The following is a 16,163-nucleotide window of genomic DNA, read 5'->3' as shown; positions in this document are numbered from 1 at the left end:
CAAGTGCAGGACATAAGATCTAAACATCCAGAAACAAGAAGTGCGGCCAGCAGGTGACAGTGCAAGGTTACTTAAAAAAACAGCAGGGGATAGATAGTGCAGCTAAGGGGACTGTAGGGTTACAGATACAGCCCCAAGTGCAGGGTTGCCAGGAGGCAGTGCAGGTGGGCAGCTGGGAGGGCGGGGACGTGGCCCGTGGTTCAGACGGTAGCCAGGTAACCAGTGCAGCATCAGACAGGAGATCAGCAGGGAAGAGGAAGAGAGAAGGCAGAAGCAACAAGGAAAGTTGTGAGCCGTTTCCGGAACCGGGGATGGTTCTGCACAAGTTGCAGAGAGGCAGGGAGGCAGTTCCAGAGGGAGGCACCTGCCGAAGAGAGAGATCTGCCCCCAGCTCGTTGCTTGGATGGAGCGAATGGCTCGAGTAGGAAGATATTTCAGAAGAGAAAGAGTGATATATTTTGGTCCCAGGCCCCAGAAGGCCCTGCGGACAATGAAAACGGTCTTGAATTTGATTCTAGCAGCCACTTGGAGCCAATGGGGGATGTCAGTGCTGGAGAGATACGATCCCTGCGCTTGAGGCCAAGGGCAAGTCTTGCAGTCCATTTCTGGATGAGTTGCAGAGGACTGAGAGTAGAGGCAGGCAGATTTTAAAGGAGGGTGTTACAGGAGTAAAGCCCAGTGAGAACCAGAGCTCTAGAAACAGTGAGCTTCCATGGAAGGAGAGGAGAGGGAGAATACCTCTAAGGAGGTACAGTTGGTAGTTTGACTTCTTAGAGACGTCGGAGATGGGAGGAGAGAAGAAGAGTGTGGAGTCGAAGATAACCCTGAGGTTCTTAGCCTTGCAGGTGGGAGCAGTAGAAGGGCCAAGGGAGGCTGGCCAGAGAGTGAGGGGAAAGAGGGGTGCAGGTGTGCCAATGAGGAGGATCACCGTCTTGCTGGCATTCAGGCAGAGATCGTTGCCGGCCCACCACTCCTGTATTGCAGAGAGACAATCGGGGATGAGAGAAGGAGAAGAGGTGGCAGTGGGGTGCCTGAAAGTAACCTGGGTGTCATCTGCATAGCACTGGAAGTTGGCACAAAATGCAGCAATGCCCTGGGCAAGAGGTGCCAGGTATTGGTTGAACAACCAGGGAGAAAGGTTAGACTCCTGGGGAACAGTGCAGGAGGAGAGAGATAGAGGAGAGGATGGACCCAAGTTGGCCTTGGGAGGGTCGGTCAGAGAGGAAAGAAGTTAACCAGGCCAGAGCCTGATCAGTGATACCAAGATTATCACAGAGCCGGTTGCGCAGGATGGCATGGTTAACCACATCAAAGGTAGAGGAGAGATCATGTAGGATGAGAACAGAGGGGAGATCAGAATCAAGGTTGGAGAGCAAGTCTTCACATATGTTCACGAGAGCAGTGTCCGTGCTTCTGGCTGCTCTAATACCAGACTCATGGTCATGGAGAAAGCCAAAAGATTTAGTACGAAGATTAAGTTGGGAGATGGCCAGCTTTTCCAGGAGTTTGCCCAAGAAAGGAGTGATAGAGATCGGGTGGTAATTAGCTGAAAGGGAGTGGTCGGCTGAGGGCTTCTTGAAAAGAGGGTGCACAAGAGAGTGCTTCAGGGGGAGGGGAAGGTACCAGAGGCAAAGGAGTGGTTGCAGAAGTTAGCCAAGGCTGGAGAGAGAGTGTCAATGTGGTCCTTGATGGTTTTTGGAAGAACAGGGAAGAACCTGTTTAGATGAGGTTTTCATAGATCAGACTTGTTTATAAACCTCATTGGGGGAGAAGAGAGGAAAGGCAGAGAAGGGTGGGAGGGTGGCCACAGGTGGGGCGGAGAGAGGGTGGACAGGATGTCCTGCGTTTTAGAGATGAACTGAGAAGCCAGGGCCGTACAGAGGGCCTGAGAAGGGACAGGAGAGGTTAAAGACTGCGGTAGGATTGGCCAGCTCCTTGCAGATTTGAAAGAGTTTGGCTGGGTTGTTAGAAGCTGCAGAAACACGGGCTTGGATGTGAGCTCTCTTCTTGGTGAGGACAGAGAGTCGGTATTGCCTTTGGACCAGGCGACAGGCCAGTTTGTCAGAGGGTGTACAAGATGCCAACCATTTCCTCTTAGCCACCCTACAGTTGCATTTGAGGGTGACGGACGAGGTCTGAGTCATACCAGGAGTTGCACTTGATTTTAGGCTTCATGCAGATCCTCATCACAGGGGCAAGTATGTCGAGTGTATCAGAGACAGCAGAGTGGAGCATGGAAAGGGCTGTGTCATGGTGTGTGTCAGACAGAGGTGCAGGAGGGGGAGAGAAAGATGCAGCAAAGGCCTCAGCTGACACAAGCTTCATTGGTCGAATGACTGAGAAGGTGGATGGCAGTGTGGGGGTAGGCTTGGCCTGAGGGGTAGAGAGAGATGAGAGGAGAAAGTGGTCACTCCAGGAAAGAGGAGTTAGAGAGTGGGAGGTCTGAGAAGATCACAGCATCAAGATTGTGCCCTGCCAAGTGAGTCGGGCCAGAAGGAATAATAGTGCGAGAGAGAGAGAGTCATAGAGCTCGTGGAAGAGTACTGTGGCAGGACAGGAAGCATCCAGGTGGATGTTGAAGTCTCCAAGGAGGAGGAGTTGAGTGGTTGAGGCCAGGAGGGAGGAAGAGAGGTTCGCCCATTCGTAGAGGAAGGAGGTGATCAGACCAGGTGGCTGGTATAGTAGCCACTGTGAGAGAGTGGCCAGGAGAGAGACAGAGAGCCTCCAGACCAGGCATTCAAAGGAGGAGTAGGCCTGCATAGGAATGATAGAGGCAGGAATCCACTCCGGGAAAATCAAGGCTACACCCCCACCAGAACGGTTGGATCTGGGAGTGGAGAGGATCTTGTAGCCATCAGGAAGGAGAGTGTCCAAACTTGTGACAGAGCTGGCCATGAACCATGTCTCAGTAAGACCAAGGACATCAAGGTCCAGTTCATGCAGGAGACGGCAGATGTCAGAGGAATGTTTGACAGCTGAGCGAGAGTTAAGAGTGGTGAGGTAGAGAAGGTTGCCATCCTTGAAAGACTTCCGGAGAGGGGTACAAATCAGAGGTACTCCCTGCAGAGGTTTAGAAGGAGCCTGAGGGAGGGCACAGGTTGTAGAAGGAGAGGGCAAGGTAGCCGTGGGGGAGGAAGAGGGCACCAAAGTAGTGGCAGATGGAGGAGGCAAGGGAGCCGAAAAAGATAGAGAAGGGACAGCAGGAGAGGGAAGGAAATTGATAAGGCACAGGAAGCGTTGATCGAAGAGGTGGAGGTTGGCCTGAGGGCCTTGGACAAAGACAGTGCCATTAAGTTAAAGATTTATGATCTCCTTAGAGGAGAGGAAGGAAGCCAGCAGGGTCTCCCACCGGGTGCCACCATTAATGGTAGAGGAAGAGCAAAGTGAGAGCACAGAGACCAGACGAGGTGTCCATAGGTCTGGCGAAGGAATGAAAAATAGGATGTCAGTGAGGGTCTGTTTGGAGGAAGCGCTGGTGTAAGTACCAGCTATAGGGAGGCCTGGGTTGGAGACAACAGACAGGGAACACATAGGCCCTTTCTTGTGGGCCTCAGCTGTAAGCGCCGGCTCCCGCCTCCCATTTCCGGTGATTGTCTAATGTAGCCTAGCCAACCACCGGGAGGGGAGCAGGCCCAGGCTAGTAGGTGCTTTACAGGGCCTGCAAGGGAGTGGCCATCTTGTCAGGGCGAAAAACAGTGGGCCAGGCAGTGAGAAAAGGATTTCAGATCCTTTTACACAGTGATAAACCTTGCAGGGTGAAAGAATGCTTTGTTGCCTTATATAAATATTTCAGCGTAATAGGGGTGATGCACGCCGCATATGGTGGCTTACCCCAACAGGGAGCCAAAGATGATGTTGTCCGGGCAGTAGAGTGTGAGGTTGCAGGAGCGTGGTATTGCTTTTGCAGTACTGCTGTTGGACCGGCGGTATTGCTGTTGGACCGGCACAGATTTCTTGTAAGTCCCGGGTAAGACCTGTGCATTGTGTTCCATGAATCGACGAACAGAGACTTGCGCGCGTCCCGTTTTTGCAGCACAGATTATTCCATGAATCAGGCCCTAAGTGTAGTCATTATTAGCTAAATTCAGAACCACATGTGGTGTTGTGGTGTAAAACTATTCCAGGTGCATTCTCGGAATCAACTGAGCACTCTGCATTTGTTAGAGAGACCAAGATGGGTACACGACAATCTTAGAGCAGTGCTAATCCAGGCCAGTGGGTCAATTTTATGCCTGTTACAACCTCACATGTAAGGGGCAGTGTAACGAATCCAGATGCTGCCATCAAATGCCAGGTGGACGTTCAAGTGTCCCGGTAAAGCCAGGGAATGCCTCGTATGCTTGGTATAGTCCCAAAATGTAATGTCAGTAAATACTCATTTCAGTGGATTGAGGTGGATCCTTAGCCCCTTTGCTGGACTTGATAGTTAAAGGACAACTGAAGATCATTTTATTAGTTAGGATGACGAGTGTAACCTTCCAGTTGAAATGGTTTTGGTGTTATGAGCCTTCAGTGAACACGATAAGTAGGCTTTTACTTCAAAGTTGATCAATAGAAAGAGAGTCAGGGAGAGGAACATGTGGCCTGGTAAGGGGGTTCCCATTGAGAAGAATGGCGACTGGTTAGATATACTTCTGAGCTTTAAAAAGAGTAGCTGCATTTGTTAAGATTTGCCTCACTTGAATGCTTTTTGAAACACTCAGGTTATCAAGAATGGGAGGGAAAAGAGAGACAGGTTTTCTAGGATTTACCTTCTTGGATAGACTTCAACTTGGTCGAATATATAGGTTAGAGTGATGGTGCGCTGAATATGGGGTTGAACAATGACCCAGCAGAAAGAAGTTTGGGCTGGCATTTGTAGCAGCTCCAGTTGATGAGGTGGGATTAGGCGGTGATGGGGGTTACATGTGATTTTACCAAATTAAAAAATAAAATCTTTTTTAATGTAAAATGTTTTTATTCTCTCCAATCCCCCTGTTTCCCATCGTTCATAATTCCATCCAACCTCCTCCCCACCCATTTGAACCCCTTACCCCAACCCCCATATATATATTTAAAAGAATTCAGTATTCTTTTTGGCAAAAATGTTTAGATAAAAATGTTTTTCGTTATTTTTAATTCAGTAAAATCACTGCACACCCATGATGGGGACGGCACACAGGGGAGGGAAAGAAGGTAAGGCGCAATGGGTGCTATGAGCGGTTGGAGGGAGGTTGAACTGGGGGAGGCTTCGGAGGGGGCTCTGCTGGAGACTGACTTGGGTGGGAAGAGGAGGACAGGGATGAGGGTTTCAAGGCAGAACCCCTATTACGTGAAAGGGACAGGTTGGGAAGGAAGGAGGTCGGTAGTGGGACTCGATGGAGAAGATTGTGGGTATCGTGGTGAAGCCCCATGTAGAGAGGAAGGGTTCTGAAGACTCAAATCTGTAAATTCAAATCATTGAGGGTGCCTCACAGACAGAGGGGTGTGAGTGGGATTGAATGGGGCCAGGTTTTGTCAGGAAGGGTGTTTTGTGAGGGGTGCTCGGAAGGAAGTCTAAAATAGACTGGTTTTATTTTAAATGCAGGATGTGTGCTGTGGCTATAATGGGCTGGTTATACTATTGAAGAAGCAGGCATATATGAAAGAATTTGAATTCAGTTGGTTAGAAGGTATGTTCACGTTTCTTGTCAGGGGCTTTTTTGCATTGGAGAATGACAACAAGGACGAAGACCGGCGCATTCTTCAAGCGCTGGTGTTCCTTAAGAAGTATTCACAAAGAATGAGAGATTTTCCTTTCTGTCCCCATTCGTGTTTGGATTGTAGTGGCAAGGATGGTCCCTTTATGCAAAACAATCTTGTGAAATACACAAGTGTTATGCTCATGACAAGCATGAAAAGAAATTGGACACAGATCAGGTGGACTTGGTCAGATACTCATTGGGCCTCATTATAAGTTTGCTGGTCAAGAAACAAGGGTGCCAGTAAGCTCACCGGCACCCTTGTTTCCAGACTGGCAAACTATGTGTCTGCCTGCCGTGGCCGCTGCGCCCGCCAAGTGCCAGCACTTCTGACTCCCCACTCCCATAGAGTCCTACTGGACTGTATGTGAATGGTGACTTACATTTTACCGGCGCCTGACTTCCCGGGTCGCCGGACTTGTAATTACCTGGTGGCACCGGGAAGTCAGGCACCAGTAAAATATTACGAGTCCAGTGGCCAACCTCCGGTAGTACAGGCAGGGTTACCGCCGGACTCGTAATGAGGCCCATTGTCTTTTGCACAGCTTTGCTTCCGAGGTGCATCAACAGAGCTGGAAAAAGAACGGTTTTGCTAGATAATGCCAGAGAGAAGTTTTACACCACATTTGATTACTTAATGTTATTTTGGGACAATGGAGTTTACATATCCACAATGAGAAATTAGATTTATTTGGCTGATCTGAGCACAGTTCTAAAGAATTCTGTAGCTGAAAATAGGAACACAGAACACTAGCAAACTGTACCTGTTCTCCGAATCGGTTCTGTGGACAGACGTGATAACACTCTCATCTATTGTTGAAAACTGATGATCCTGTATGTTGCTGTTCCGATTCGCTTATCGCTTGATGTGCTTTGTACTCTGACATAAACTGCACTGAGAATGGGTGTGTTTGGCTGGCTGACATGCCCCTCAGCAGACGTTGGGGAGGTAAGAGTTGGTGTGCTGCTGCATACTGGCAACTTCTATGCTCTCTCTCGACCTGTTGCCTCACCCTGGCGTGGTGCAGTTCATTGCGGTGCAATTGTCGCAGAAAATGTGCATTCTAGGGTTGAGAACCAGACCTTCAACTACTACTTTGATGTATGGCCGATTTCAGGCAACCGTCTCATGTGTGAAGGTGCTGAAATCCAGGGATTGGGGTGACGAAATGTTATGTAGCCAATAATATCTGGAGTGTCCTAACAGGTAACTATACAAAATGTGGTGCATATTGGCAAAGTGGTGTGGAATTGTATAAGGAACAAAGCTTCGCAAAGCCACAAATCCACAAACAAATGTAGTATTTTGCTAAAATCCGGGGAAAGGGATGGGGTGTCCAAATGTCATGTAGCCAGTAATGTCCGGAGGGTCCTACCAAATACTCTGCAAAATCTGGTGCAGATTGGTGAATCAGTGTGGAATTGTATAAGGAACAATGCTTCACCAAGCCACAAATCCACCAAAAATGTTTACTTTTGCTGAAATCTGGGGAAAGGGGTGGGGTGTCCACTTGTCATGCTGCCAGTAATGTCCACATGGTCCTAACAGGTAACGCGAAATGTGGTGCATATTGGTGGAATGGTGTGGAATTTTAAGGCATGTCCCTGTTTACGCACACTCCAGAGTGAATACAACCCTCTAGGGAAATAAGTCTGGGGATAGCTTACAAGCATAACAAGGTTTAATTGTACAGAATACAAAATATCAGCAAAGGACTCTGCTGCTCAGGAGCGTTCTGCCAACAGAATACATATCAGTGCCTTATGAGGGGCCACATCTTCATAGATGACATTACGTATAGGGTCTAAACCCATGCAATTCATTTGGTGGACGCTATACATGATCCTGCTCCAATACGGATGCCAGGCTACAATTGGTTGGTTCTTTCGCCGTCGGTCAGGCTCCACTTGGGTCAGCTGGGCTCATCTCGTCATGTGGTGTAGGTCAGGTCGCTCATGAGATACATTGTTAAATCTAAGCTAGCATACTAAGCCTACTACTGCATCACTGTGACATGCACCTGGGCGGCTTGGGGATCGGTACCAGGGGAATGGAAGGATGAAATACAGTCATACTGACCCACACATTCTGGGCTTCGTTGATACTGCTCCTCTCGCACCCAAGGTCTCCACCCCGGTTTTGATCTATAATTTATCCCTCCTTATACCTCATGTTGGAAAGGATGTACTTTATGTTGAGGGGTGAAACAGTGATGCATGCTTAGGCCTTTTATGGTCACTTGCTTTATGCTAGGACAGGAGGGTTGCTTACTTATCATGGAATGCAGGGATGTGGGTGTCAGGTTAGTGGTGTGGGCTCTGGATTTGGGCTTGCTGGGTGGGGGTTAGGGGCCTGCTGGCAGCTTGGTTGTGATGAATGGGCACTGCAGGGAGCCTGGTGTTGTCTCACGGCCTTGCAGGGCGCATTCCTCGGAAAGATACTAAACGTTTGCAACAGTGTAGGGACATGGGGGAAGTGAACTTCTGTGAGAACTGGCGGTGCGGATTCATTCTGCTTTATTGATGTTGGGCCTAGTCCAATCTTCCCATGGAGCTCAGCTGGTGCAGCATGGACATGCAAGACTGTGCTTTTGTCATAACTGCAAAATGGCGTTTCTTTCTATGTGTCTCCTAATGTCATGCATCTACTGTTCGCGCTATTTTACCTCTGCACTGAGTTTCATTGCGCAGTTCCCTCCCCCCTTATACACTACACTATTTCATATGGGTTTCGCCTCACCTGAAAGCACCTAGGGGGGTGGGATATATTAATTTCCATCCCAACAAATTGTATGAGGAACAACGCTTTGCCAGGCCACAGACTCACAAACAAATGTATGATTTTGCGGAAATACAGGGGAAGGGGTGGGGTGCCCAAATGCCATAAAGCCAGCAATGTCTGGATGGTCCTAACAGGTGACTCTGCAAAATATGGTGCAGATTGGTGAAACAGTGTGAAATTGTGTAAGGGACAACGCTTGACCAAGCCACAAACCCACAAACTAATTTTGACTTTTGGTGAAATCTGGGGAACGGAGTGGGGTCTCCAAATGTCATGTACCTAGTCATGTTTAGAGGGTCCTAACAGGTGACTATGCAAGATTTGGTGCAGATTGTTGAAACAGTGTGGAATTGTATAAGGAGCAGCTGTTTCCCAAGCCACAAACCCAAACATTTCTTTTTACTTTTTCTGAAATCTGGGGAACAGAGTTTGGCCTCCAAATGCCATGTAGCCAGCAATGTCTGGAGGGTCCTAACAGGTAACTATGCAAAATTGGGTGCAGATTGGTGAAACGGTGTGGCATTGTATAAGGAACAACACATTGCCAAGCCGCAAACCCAGCCACAAACCCACACCTTTTCACTTTTATAAATATAGATAGTTGTCAGAAATAGGCAGGAAGCCGAGCTACAGATAGAGGTTTGACAGGTGATGAAGAGGGTTGGGACAAACGGGCAGTGGCAAAACTGCAGGAAATGTACAGACAGTTGGAAAACAGAGCTGCTGTTGCTTTCTTTCAGAATCACGTGTTCACTGTATTCAATGCATTTGAATCATTTTAAGACAAGTCCAGGATACTGGCCATTCACAAATGTGAAAAACAGAGTCCTTGATACAGTAACATGTATTTACATGATAGATCTGCTGAAGCAAGATTTAACTAAAATTAAGACTAAAATGCAGGTTAATAAAATAATTTGATGTCATCTGAAATGAAACCTTAAAATATATGTTGGTTTTCTGTATTTATAAATAAAGAAAATACATTTCCCACACCATCTTCGGTGAAACAAAATAAATTAGTCCCTTTTTTCTACAAAGTTATAGTAATTATACCCAAACTCAAAGCATCTGTTTTGCAAAGATAATATCCATCTTGGGGGGGTGGTAGATATTGAACGGCTCTAATACCATCTTTGGGCATTCCACACTTGTGTCTGATTTGTCTAAATTTCTTATTGATAACCCAGATGCCATTACCAACTCCCTGGCCCCTTTGAAAGAAAAGCAAACCCTGGTTTTCACCGGACCTGCAAAAGCTGAAATCATTGTCTCTTAAACTCTTCCATTTGTGGCCAATCAATGTTCCCATTCTCTGGCGATTTGCAAAGCAGATGCTAAAGTGTATGAATCAGAGATTGTGGCAGCCAAGAAAAACTTTCACAACTCAAGAACTCAGAAAGCCAAGTCTGATGTGAAAGAATGATTTAAAATATTGAAGGAACAAGAGAACATTTCCCCTCTGTTAGCTAATTCCTTAATTAAGGATGCCTCCTGGTGTCAAATAATTCAAGAAGCGATGCAAAACAAGCTTAACGGCATTAGGTTGGACATAGTTTCAAAAAATAAAAAAAAAACCTGCTTGTCCACTCCGACAGATGTCAGGCGGGAGTCTTTTGTTAGATGCCCCTCCATTCCCCAATTTAATTTTACACCTATCGGGGTTGAGGATCTGGCTATGGCTGTAGAACAGCTGAAAGCTACCAGGTGCAAAGGAGACCCATGCCCTTCAATGATAATTAAATCCTGTCCCCTGTCGTCCTGGATGCTGTCTGCAAATTTGTCAATTCTTCCTTATCAGAAGGGTCTGTTCCAGTGGATAGAAAAAAAGCCTGGGTCACGCCCATACTGAAAAAACCTGGCCTTGATCCGGAGGTTCCCCTTAACGATAGGCCCATATCTAATACGCCGTTCTTATTGAAAATCCTTGACCACATTGCATATAATCAAATTTCAAAACACCTTGTCGAATTCCCCATTTTGTACCCCTATCAATCAGGTTTCAGAAGGGGTTTTGGAACTGAGACGTCATTACTGGAATTGAAATCAAGACTTTTGGAGCGATGGGATGAATGATCTCCATCTCTCTTAATATCATTGGATTTGTCTGCTGCATTTGTCTTGATTGACCACGCCATTCTGGTTTCCAGAATGGCGGAGGTGGCAAATCTTTCACCTCTCGCAGCTCAATGGATAGGGTATTTCTTAAGCAATAGAGAAAGTAGGGTTTCTGTGGATGAGGTAGATGCTGCTCCGGTGCCAGTGGACTTCGGGGTGCCACAGGGGGCCTGCATCTCCCCATGCTTTTATAACATCTTCAGGGCTCCCTTCTTTGCCTTTTTGGAGCAGGAGGGAGTCATGTTTTCTAACTATGTGGATGACACTCAATGTGTCATCCCACTGACCGACTTTCATGCCACAGATGAAGGTGAACTTAATAGAGTCTACTCTCTGATTGAGAATTGGATGGACGGCAATAATCTCTCCCTCGACAGAAATAAAACTGAGTTGATGACTGTAGGCACTGCATCAATGCTAGCGAAGTTGCACCCTGACTATTGCTGCTTTATGCTTGGTGAAGTCAAGCTTTATCCAGAGGCAAAAGTAAAAATCCTAGCAGTTACTCTTGATCAACTATTGAATATGAGGTCTTACGTGGCTTGCCTTGTCTCGGCAGCTGTTTATTATGTGAAGCTGCTGGCGCACCTGAGACCTTTTATTTCCCAGGATAACGGTGCAGCCATAGCGAGAACTATTATTTGTTCTGAGATAGATTATTGTAGTAGTACTCTGCTGGGCCTACGTAAAATGGACATGAAAAGACTCCAGGACGTCCAGAATGGAGCAGTCAAGTCGTTGTTGGTCTCTCCCGCCGTGACCATGTATCAGCGTCGGGCGGGCTCTGCATTGGCTCCTGGTGGAAGCTTGAATCCGCATTACATTTAAATGCAGACCCGGCCTTCTGCCCCTGTATTTGCAAAACCTCATCTGTAAAAAGGTTAATAGCAGATCCCTTCGGTCCAATAATGAAGATCTGATGGTCACGCCTAGGTGTAAAACAAACAAGTTTGAAAATGGAGCCTTCTTCAATGCAGCCCCTAAATCTTGGAATTTGCTCCCTTCCTACCTACTGGGTCTTTCCTCTCTGAGTCTTTTCAGATAAAAGCTGAAAACATGGCTATTTTCGTAACTTGATTGGACATGTCCCCTGCCTCCCTCCTATCTGACTAGTTCTGTACTCTGACTTCACCTACTCCTCCCTCTGTGTTTCTTGGTGTCTGTCTTGTTACGCGCCCTAATGCCTAAGGGTCCATGGCTGGGCTATATAAATATAATAAAGTTAAAGTAAAAGATGTGGTACATGGTACGCATCACCCCAGACATCGCTGAATCCACCTAAAAAAAAAAAACTACCTGAATGCGTCCTCCCACATTGAATGTTGTGCTCACATATTGTGAGACTGAGTTTGTCACTCCGGTATGGTGTTGCTGTGTGCTTCACATTTCTTGACTTGTTTGTACCATACTTTTTTAATGATTATCTCCAATGCAAGAATGTAAAAAATAAACATTGTATATGTCCTGAAGGACACTGAAGGACACTGTACTGTCAGGGTACCCCGTGTATGCCATTTTACATATGTGAGTAGCCTAGCATGGCTGTCTCTGTGGGCTCCACTGGATGGGGGCAGTCTTGGTCACATCAGTAACATGCCTATTTGTGACCTGCATGTATGTTCCAGCTTAGAGACCTGTAGCCAGACAATGTTTCTCTGTGTTTTTGCAAGTATTTGCGTGTGTGTCTGTGTGTGTGTGGGAGTGTGTGTGTGTGCATGTGTTTGTGTGTGTCTGTGTTATATGGGTGGTAGAGAGAGTGGAGACAGGGTGTGTGGGGTAGAAAGACTGGAGGTAGGGTTGGTGGGGTAGAGGGAGGGAAAGTAGGGTGGATTGGGGTGGAGTTAGGGGAGGTAGGGTGGGTAGGTGCCATAGAGAATGGGGTGGTAGTGTGGGTGGTTGAGGTAGAGAGTTTGGGATATAGGGTGGGTCGTTGGGGGTAGAGAGAGGGGAGGGTGGGTGGGTAGAGGTAGAGAGATGGAAGGTAGGGTGGATTGGGTTGGAGTTAGGGTAGGCGAGGGTAGAGAGAGTGGGGTATGGTCAGTGGTGGTATAGAAAGTGGGAATGTGGTGGGCAAGGGTAGCCAGAGTGGGGGTAGGGTGGGTGGGTAGAGAGAGTGGGGGGAGGTAGGGTGGGTATATGTGGTGAGAGGGGAGGTAGGGTAGATTGGGGTGGAGTGAGGGGAGGTAGGGTAGGTGAGGGTAGAGAGAGTGGGGTATGGTCAGTTGTGGTATAGAAAGTGGGAATGTGGTGGGCAAGGTTAGCCAGAGTGGGGGTGGGTTCAATGGGTAGAGAGAGTGGGGGAGGTAGGGTAGGTGGGTGTAGGTAGAGAGGGGAGGTAGGGTGGATTGGGGTAGAGTGAGAGGAGGTAGGGTGGGTTAGGTTAGAGAGAGTGGAGTATGGTGGGTGGTCATAGTGAAATTGGAAATGTGGTGGGCAGGGGAAGCCAGAGTGGGGGTAGGGTGGGTGGGTAGAAAGAGTGGGGGTAGAGAGAATTTGGTGGGGCATACAGAGAGTGGGGGTAGGGTGGATGTGATAGAGGGTGGGCATAGGGTGGGTGGGGGTGTAGAGGGTGCCGTTATTGTAAAAAGGGTAGGGGTAGAGTAGATTGGTGGGGTAATGAGGGTGGGGTAGTGTGAGTGAGTGAGTGGGGTTAGAGAGAGTGGGGGTAGGGTTGGTGGGTTGGGGTAGAGAGAGTGGGGTTTTGGGGATAGTGACAGTTGGGGCAGGGTTGGTTTGTTGGATGGGAGAGAGAGGTTGGGGGCAGGGTGAGCGGGGTAGAGAGGGTGTAGAGAGAGTGGGGTAAGAGACAGTAGAGGTATGGTGGGTAGGTGGGTGGGTATAGAGAGGGTGGGGGTAAGGTAGGTGGGTAGGGTACAGAGTGGGGTTAGGTGGGTGGGGTTAGAGAGAGGGGGTGGGGTGGGTGATGGTAGAGACAGGGGAGACAGGTTGTGTGAGTTGGTGTAGATAGAGGGGAGGTTGAGTGGGCAGGTTGGGTAGAGACAGGGGAGGGTGGGTCTGGTAGAGAGGCTGGGGTAAATTGGGTGGGAGGGATAGAGAGTGGGGGGAGGGTGGGTAGAGGTAGATTGAGGAGAGGTAGGGTGGGTGGAGTAGAGAGAGAGAAAGTAGGGTGGGGTTGGATAGAGGGGAGTTAGGGTGGTTGGGTGGACTAGAAAATAGGGTTGAAGTGTGGGTGGTTGGGGTAGAGAGTGGAGGTGGGGATATAGAGTGGGTTGGTAGGGGTAGAGAGATGGGAGGTAGGGTGAGTGGGAGGGGGTAGAGAGAGTGGAGGTAGGGTGGGTGGGAGGGGATACCGAGACTGGAGGTTGAGCGGGTGGGTAGAGTAGAGAGAAGGGGGTATTGCGGGTGGGTGTTGATAGAGAGAATGGGGTAGAGTGTGTGGATTAGGGAGAATGGGGTAGGGCTGGTGGGGTTAGAGAGCAGGTAGGTAGGATGGGAGGGGTAGAGCGAGGTGAGATAGGGTGGTGTGTGTTGGTAGAGAGTAGGGAGTGGGGCTGGGTTGGTGCAGGTAGAGATAGGGTGGGTGGGTTTAGAGAGGGTGGAGGTAGGTTTGGACAGTTGGGGGTAGAGAGAGTGGGGGTACAGTGGGATTGGTTGGGGATAGGGTTGGTGCATGTGGGTAGAGAGAGTGGGGATTTGGCGGTTGAGTGGTGGTTACATAGAGTAGGGTGTTAGAGAGAATGGGGTAGGATGGGAGGAGGTAGAGAGAGGGGAGGTAGGTTGGATGGGTATGGTTAGAGTGGGTGGGTGTAGAGAGAGGGGAGGTATGATTGGTGGAGGTAGTGAGAGGGGAGGTAGGGTGGGCAGAGGTATAGAGAGGGAGTTATTGTGGCTGGGGGTAGAGAGAGAGGAGGTATGGAAGTGGGGGCAGATATGATAGGTTATATGATATGATAGGTTATTTATAACGCACTTAATACCCAGAGGATTAGAGCACGAACCCGGGGATAGAACCTGTGTTGTTCGGTGTCATCTTGCTTCCAAGGTGAGCACGTTTCCCCTGAGCCATCCTCCCAAGACAGAGAGACTAGATGTAAGGTGGGTGGGTGGGGGAGAGATGAGAGAGCATGTATGAACAATTACCACTTACATAAATGTCTTATCTATTGGTGTATGTTTCATACATCGGGTTAACCTGATGTCCTTATGTGCGGTCTTGGCATTACATTCTATGATGTGACAGGTTAGTTGGCAGAAATGCTTAGTATTACTGAATAGAGATGTAGAGAGGGTGGAGTTATAGTAGAAAGGGTAGGGGTACGGTGGGTTGGTGGGGTAGAGAGGGTGGGGTAGTGTGGGTTTGTTTGATGGGTAGAGAGGTTGGGGGCATGGTGAGTGGGGGCTGAGAGGGGGTAGAGAGAGTGGGGGAAGAGATAGAGGTATGGTGGGTGGGTGCTTGTAAAGTAGGTGGGGGTAAGGTAGGTGGGTAGGATGGGTGTTATTAGAGAGACAGGGTAGGGTAGGTGGTGGTAGAGAGAGGGCGCAGGTTGTGTGAATGGGGGTAGACAGAGGCGAGTTAGGGTAGGTAGGGGTAGAGAGAGGGGAGGTTGGGTGGGTGGGGTAGAGAGAGTGGGTTTAATTGGGTAGGTGTGCTAGAGAGAGTGGGGTAGGGGGAGGGTTCAAGTAGAGAGAGTGGGAATTGGGTGGGTGGGGGTAGAGAGAGTGGTGGCAGGGTGGTGGGTAGTGATAGTGGAGGTAGTGTGCGCATAGGTAGATAGACTGGGTATTGCTGGAGAGGGTGGTGGTAGAATTGGTGTGGTAGAGAGGTTTTGGGTAGGGAGGGTGGGGTAGAGAGGGTAGGGGTAGGGTGGGTTGGTGGGGGTAGAGGGAGTTGGGGTAGGGTGGATGGGTTGGGGTCAAGCGAGTGGGGGTTTTGGGGGTTACAAGAGACAGGGCAGGTTGGGTGGGTAGGGTGGGTGCGGTTAGAGACAGTTGGGGTAGGGTGGGAGTGCTAGAGAGGGTGGGTTAGGGCAAGTGGGTGGGGGTAGAAAGAGTAGGTTTTGGGTAGGTGGGTGGGAGCAGAGAGGCTAGCGGTAGGTGGGATGGTGGTTGTGGAGAGGGAGGGTGTAGGGCAGTTGGGGGCAGAGAGAGTGGGTAGGGTGGGTGGGTTGGGTTAGAGAGAGTGTGGGTTTTGGGGGCAGCGAGAGTGGTGTAGAGAAGGTGGGGTGTTAGGCAGAATCACCTGCAGTACCCTTTGGGAACACTACAGGCAATTAAGACAAGTGTAAGCACAATTTCACCTTCGGTACAAGCCTGTACTACACAGTAAAGTGGTAGTGATGGCTGAGCAGCCAGACTTATCTCAAGAGTTGAGTGAGCAGTAGAAGAAGTTACATAAAGGACCAACAAACACAGTGATTCAAATATACACTTACTCAAGGTTTCTTGGTAAAAGAGTACACATGTATTTACTGTCAGTCAGAAAACATTACACTAGCATCAGCAGCTCAATATCACACACTAATAAACCACAAAAATCCAACCCGTAAGTAAATGAACAAGTTTAGCTCCAAAATGAAGTGGGA

Source organism: Ambystoma mexicanum, chromosome 2q (assembly GCF_040938575.1).
Source record: "Ambystoma mexicanum isolate Mex_15411 chromosome 2q, UKY_AmexF1_1, whole genome shotgun sequence".
Lineage (NCBI taxonomy): Eukaryota > Metazoa > Chordata > Amphibia > Caudata > Ambystomatidae > Ambystoma > Ambystoma mexicanum.
Note: the sequence above shows the minus strand (reverse complement) of the source record.